This window comes from Sapajus apella, unplaced genomic scaffold (assembly GCF_009761245.1).
Source record: "Sapajus apella isolate SASKATOON/1434 unplaced genomic scaffold, GSC_monkey_1.0 scaffold31, whole genome shotgun sequence".
In the NCBI taxonomy this organism is placed as follows: domain Eukaryota; kingdom Metazoa; phylum Chordata; class Mammalia; order Primates; family Cebidae; genus Sapajus; species Sapajus apella.
The window spans coordinates 15,164,883-15,170,882 of record NW_022436971.1 but is presented as its reverse complement, the minus strand read 5'-3'; the positions used below and the strand labels follow the sequence as shown (position 1 = coordinate 15,170,882).

Below are 6,000 nucleotides of genomic sequence, written 5' to 3'. Positions count from 1 at the left end.
TTTTTTTTTTTTTTTTTTTTTTTTTTTTTTTTTTTTCTTTTTCTTCTACGCACACATCTTTTGCTGGTGGCTCTGGACTGGCAAGCTTGCTCAATGGCCAGAATCAGCATCCTAATACTTGCCCCATCCTTTAAAATAAACTTCCCAATCCCAGGCAGACAGCAGCACAGCCCCAGATCTCCACCATTGGGGTGGGGACAAGGTGAGGGAGATGGTGCCCCGGCTGGAAGGTCATTTCTTTCTTCAGCCATGCCAGACGAGCCACTTCCCCTCACTGGGATTGGGATGGGAGCTGCCAGTGGTGTTCTTTCAAAAGACCTCTTGTGGGAGCAGAGGGGTGGAGGGAGAGAACCCCCCTCTGCACATCCACGTGGGATGCGTGTTTGGAGGGAAAGATATTGAGCGCCCATCCTGGGGATAGGGGAAGCAACCCAGGCTGCCACCTCTGGGGTCCCCTCACTCACATTCATTGCTGCCCTCCATAACCTGCCGTGCTTCTGTGGTGCCAGGTGCTGTGCTGGGCACCGGTGCAAAGCCCCCTCCCCTGTGGGGCTACAGATGCGGATCTGCAACTCCCAGAAAAGTGGAATTTCAGTGGCAGAGCGGGCTGAAGGGGTGGTGCTCAGTGCTATAAAAGCCAGCGGCCAGGAGTCTCGGGGGCTTCCCTAGGGAGGGACCCTGAGCTGGGGTCTAAAGAAAGAGTAGTTGACTGGGGAGCTAGGGCGTGTTCCAGGCAGGGGAAAGAGTGTGGTGGCAGCTGGGGCTTGCACTTTTAAAGAAAGCTTCAGACTTCTCTTTCTGATTGTGAAGTGAGCTGAGCAGACTGAAATCAAAAGTGTGAAAATAAAGATAGAGGCGACAGAAAGACCCCACTGTGAGTGGCCGCCACGGAGTGCACATGTGTGTGAGCTACTGTGTGGTCCTTGCCGTCTTCCCGTCAGCCCCTGGGCCTGGAGAGGCTGAGAATCTGAGCCAAGACCGCCCAGTGGTGTGAGGCCGGCCAGCCGTGTGTACATCCCTGGGGGACTCCAGGACCCCAGTGCTTCCCGCTGGTGGCTTCGGCTCCAGGACACTTGTCAGGAATGCAGTGTCCAGGGCTGAACTCCAGGAGGTTGTGTGGGACAGGGCCCAGGAATCTGCGTTATAGCAAGCGCCTGCCCCAGGCTTGCTTCCCGGGCAGGGAGGCTTAGCGATCCGAGTTCCCTGGGTGCAGGCACTTGCTGCCTCTCTCGGAGGCCAGGCCGGGCTGTGATGTTTTCATCCAGTGTACTGGGCTGATTTCACTTGTGGATGCAGAATGAGAAGCTGTGGAGGAGATCACGGTGAGCTGTCTGCATGGGTGATGGCGGAATCCAGTGTCTGCTTGGCCAAAGGTGTCACTAATAGGATTTGCCGAGCCTTTTAGATGTTTGTGTGGAGACGGCTGCTGCGGGAACCCAGAGGCTGCTCATTTGTGGGGAATGAATAATTTATTTCTGTTTTCAGATGACTTATTCCTTCATCACAGACGCCGCAGCCGAGCTCCCGCGTGTTCTGTAAGGCTCCTGATTAAGTGGTTTCAGCAGGAGAATTTGGCTTAATCCCCCACTTCCCTGGACACGTGGTTCCAGGCTGCTGCTTTGCCGGCCACGTTTCAGGGGTGTCCGGAGCCCCTCCACGCTGGGTGCTTTTCTTCCTGCTTTGCCTGTTTGGGGAGCCTGGCTGCTGAGCACATGCTGGCCCTGGGTTTCAGGGTTGTCTGCTATTAGGGTATTAATGGCGATAACACAGCAGGACTCGAGTATGATAAGCTGAGCCACATAAGGTCACAGTTGCTCTTGAACGTCTCGGACTTTAACAAGGGCCAGGCTCACCCCAGCCTAGGTTGCTCCCTCACCTCCTCGGGGTCTCCCTGACATCAGTTTCGACATGTGCCTTCCGTCCTGCCCGGGCCACCGTGTTGATCCCCTGGGTACATGGCTCAAGAGCCCACCATGGCTCCCTGTGGCCAAATGCAGCCTGAACTCAGTATTCAGAGCCCTTCGAGAGTGGGCTTGGTCCTTTCTGCCTGGGCTCGCTTGCAGGGCTCCGTGCTCCGAGCTGCCGCTCACTGACTCATTCATTGCATGTTTATCCTTCTGTTGTTGTTTCAGCACTGAGTGGGCCTGTGGAAGTTTTGGAATGTTTGTTGAGGGTTTGCCCAGTTGCAGAGGCTGGGAAGGGGCTTCGATGTGGGGAGCAAGACCCCGCCCTGGGTTACAGGTGGGCCCTCCCAGGTGGTCCAGGGCCCTGGCGGGGAGGGGGTGAGACGGCAGCATGGGAGAGGATTTTTGGCGTCTTGAATCTGCCCACTGGGTGAGATTGAGGCCCCAGGTGGGTGTCCGGGCATTGAATGCCAAACCACAAAGGTCTGCAGGCTGGGGAGGCTGTCGTCAGTGGTGGGGGGCATTCCAGCCTGGTGGAGGAGACCACGCTGCAGATGGCCAGCTGGAGCACCCCCCGCCAGCCCCACTGCCTGCACCCCCTTCCACCTCTCCACAGGCCCGCCTCAGGCCCCACCCACCCTCTGCGCTGCCTTGCACGGCACTGCGTACTTCCACTGCAGTGGCTCACTGGGGCGCTTTCCACCCCCTTATGGCTCTTTGGGAGAGGTTTGGTCTCCAGCCTCTCCCCGAGGCAGGGTGCAGTGCCCGGGAGTGGCCGGTGGGAGAAGCAGGGCTTGCAGGCCAGGTGGGCCCAAGTGTGGTTCCTGGCACAGTGCTGGGGCAAGTGGCTTGAAGCCTGTTTTTCATCTGTAGATGGGGGGATGGTCTGTGTCTTTCCAGCACCCATGAGGAGCAGGTGAGACAGGGTGTGGCCTTTGAGGGCTCCTGAGGGGGATCCATAAATGCCATGTTCAGCCTTCCACGTTAAGGACCATGGGTCCAAAGCGTAGCACCATGTGAAGCCACCTCCTCCAGCCACCCTCATGGCCTCCTCAGGAAGGGCATGGAGGAGGGGTGGGATGCCCACAGTACCCTGGAGGAAGCAGTGCCGCAGAGGAGGCAGTCCTGGAGGAGGGGTGTCGCATTGGAGGCTGGCTGCAGCCTGCTGTGGGGCATGTCCATGTGGAGGGGCGCCTGGTGTATCCCCCACCCTGTCACCCCCACAGCGTTCCTGGTGTCCTGGGTACCTGCTGTTCCTGAGCCATTCGGGTGGACACAGGGACCACCTCACCAGGGACAGCGTGGCCCCGTGCTGCTGAGCGGGTGCTACCGACCCTGGTTGCAGACTGCACTCCTGCTGGCCCTTCGTCCCGCTCCTCCAGTGTCATCATTAACACAGCGTGAGAGAGATGAACAGTGGTACTCAGAGAGGCTTGTGGCCCCGGCTCATGTGACCGTGACCAACAGCTGAAAGGTGACCTTGTGGCCTGAACACCTGCAAGGGACACTTACTCAGATGCCTGAATCTTTGCATCTCTGCCCAGCAAATGAAAGCACCTGGAGTGTTACCTGGCCACACTGGCCCTGTGAGCCGACATGAGACCCTTTTCCTCTGGGCGTGCTTGTTCAAGCGCGCAGTGGAAGGGTTGGGCGAGATGGGTGTTTTTTTTCTTTTTCCTTCTTTGCAGTTGACTGTTTTCCTCGCCAGTGAAGCCACAGTGGAGGTCTGTGTGTTGGGTAGGTGAAGTGGCCGTGAGGGGCGGGGGGAGCCCTGGATGCATTTCTTCCCTGCCCTTGCAGGACGCGCCTGGGACCCTCAGCCCCCAGAGGACAGTTGGAGGCTTCTGGCCTAGGGTCCTAGGGTCTCCTGAGAAGGTCAGAGGCTTGTCTGGCCGAGGCAGACAGCGGATAGTCAGCGTGTCTGCGGGCAGGAGGCTCCCCACGTAGAAAGTGCTGGGTTGGGAACGGGTTTATTGTTCTCTGCCTCCCCGGGGCTGTCGGCATTTCCCCTTTGGCAGCCTGACTGTTCTGACGTTGGCAAAGATTCGTTTTATCTTCCTCCTTCCAGAAGAGGAGGTGCCTCAGACGCTGCCCAGGAAGACACCAAGCAGGCTGTTTATGCCCCTGGTCCGAGGGTCGGAGGCATCCAGGAGCTGTGGTGGGTGGCAGTGACTGGCTTGGGAGGTTCTAAGAATTCGGTTAATGAGCAGCGAGCTGTCTCCTTTTCCTTCCTGCCTATGGAAGATCCTGAGTGAACAAACCAGTTTCAGTCTCAAGAAAACAGCATGTTTAGAGGGGACCTGTCCCCACCCCACCCCCGTCACTGGGAGAGGACTGCAGGTCTCACAGCTCCCTTCTCTCTCTGCTGTCCCAAAGTCCAGGGACTCCTGTGATTTCTCTCCCTAGTGCCTGGTATTTTTGTAGCACTGTGGTTTTCAAATTTCTTCTATAGCAATTGTGCTTAAAGTAAAATATAAACTCCATCCCCAGCCCCCAAGCCCTGCTCCCCGCTGACCTTGTCTCTTACTGGGAAGCCCAGTCTGTGTCTCCAGCCATGGCTGTGAACACTTTGTCGGTGTTTAAGAGTCCAGGTCAGGCCGGGTGCGGTGGCTCACGCCTGTAATCCCAGCAGTTTGGGAGGTCGAGGCAGGTGGATCACGAGGTCAAGAGATCGAGACCATCCTGGCCAACATGGTGAAACCCCGTCTCTACTAAAAATACAAAAGTGAGCCAGGTGTTTGGCATGCACCTGTAGTCCCAGCTACTCGGGAGGCTGAGGCGGAAGAATCACTTGAACCCGGGAGGCAGAGGTTGCAGTGAGCCGAGACTGTGCCACTGTGCTCCCGCCTGGGCGACAGAGCAAGACTCCGTCTCAAAAAAAAAAGAGTCCAGGTCATGCAGCAACTTAGTGGGTACCGTGGACCCACTGTTTGTACGCCCCAAATTCCTGTGCAGAGACACTCACTCCCAGTAGGGTGCTATTCGGAGGGGGTCTCTGGCAGGTGATGTGGCCATGAGAGCAGAGCTCCCATGATGGGATCAGCGCCTTTATGGGAAGAGGGGGCGAGCCAGACCTGCCTCTGCTGTCTGCCATGCAAGTGTACTATGAGAAGGTGAGGTAGGAGGCGGGACTCAACTCCAGGGGCAGGACTTGGACACCAGACCCAATTGAGGACTAGCTAAAACAGGGCCAGGATGGAAACAGCTTTCCACAGATGCACTCACTGGTGCACCATGTCAGTTTGCCACTGCCATGGCGACACCCAGAAGTTACTGCCCCTTTCCATAGCAATGATCTGACAACCTGGAAGTTACCAACCTTTTCCTAGAAATTTCTGCATAACCCACCCCCTAATTTGCATGTGATTAAAAGTGGGACTAAATCTGACTACAGCCCTGCCTCTGAGCGGCTGCTCTGGGCACACTGCCTAGGGGTAGCCCTGCCCCACAAGGAGCAGCCCCTCTGTGCTGCTGGGCACGGCTGCTAACACCACCGGCTCGCCTTGAATTCTTTCCTGGGTGAAGCCAAGAACCCTGCTGGGCTAAGCCCCAGTTTGGGGGCTCACTTGCCCTACATCAACAGGAGCCATCGGTACACCAGGTAGAGAGACCTCCCCAGAACCCAGCCACGCCACCACCTTCATCTTGGACTTCCAGTCCCCAGAACTGTAAGAGGTAAATGTTTGTCCCTGAAGCTACCCAGTCTGTGGTAATTAGTTGGAACAGCCTGGACTAGCTAAGACACAGTATGGAAGTCTGCCTTCTTCACTCAGCACTGTGGTTGTGAGATGCATCTGTCGTGCACAGCATTGAGGTTCATTTTGATTGCGGTACAGGGCTCTGTTGTGACTGTATTCCAGTTTCTTTGCCTGTGGAATGTACATGGATATTTGGATGGTTTCTTGGATGGGGCTGGGACAAACGGTGCAGCTCTGAGTGTCCCTGCACATGCATTTTGGTGCATGTGTCCTTCTTTCTGTTGGACATACATGAAGGAGGTGCCTGCTTCACGGGGCACATGTGTGGGCACCTTTAGTAAATATGCCAGTTTTTCAAAGTGGTCATAGACTGTAGGTTCCTTTTATTACGTGACAGG

The 6,000-nt window shown here is 56.4% G+C and overlaps 1 protein-coding gene across 9 annotated transcripts in view; it reads left to right on the top strand.

Annotated features, from left to right (window-relative positions):
- The window catches only part of HPCAL1 (hippocalcin like 1), a 121,582-nt gene that overhangs the window by 82,202 nt on the left and 33,380 nt on the right, over positions 1-6,000 (top strand). Inside the window, exon 1 of one of the 9 annotated variants that reach the window (XM_032294143.1) lies at positions 1,232-1,322. The exons of the other annotated variants lie outside the window; for them this stretch is intronic. The gene's annotated coding sequence lies outside the window, so the exon portion shown is untranslated. Of the gene's footprint in view, positions 1-1,231; positions 1,323-6,000 lie in introns of those variants that run through there. 9 annotated transcript variants of the gene reach the window in all.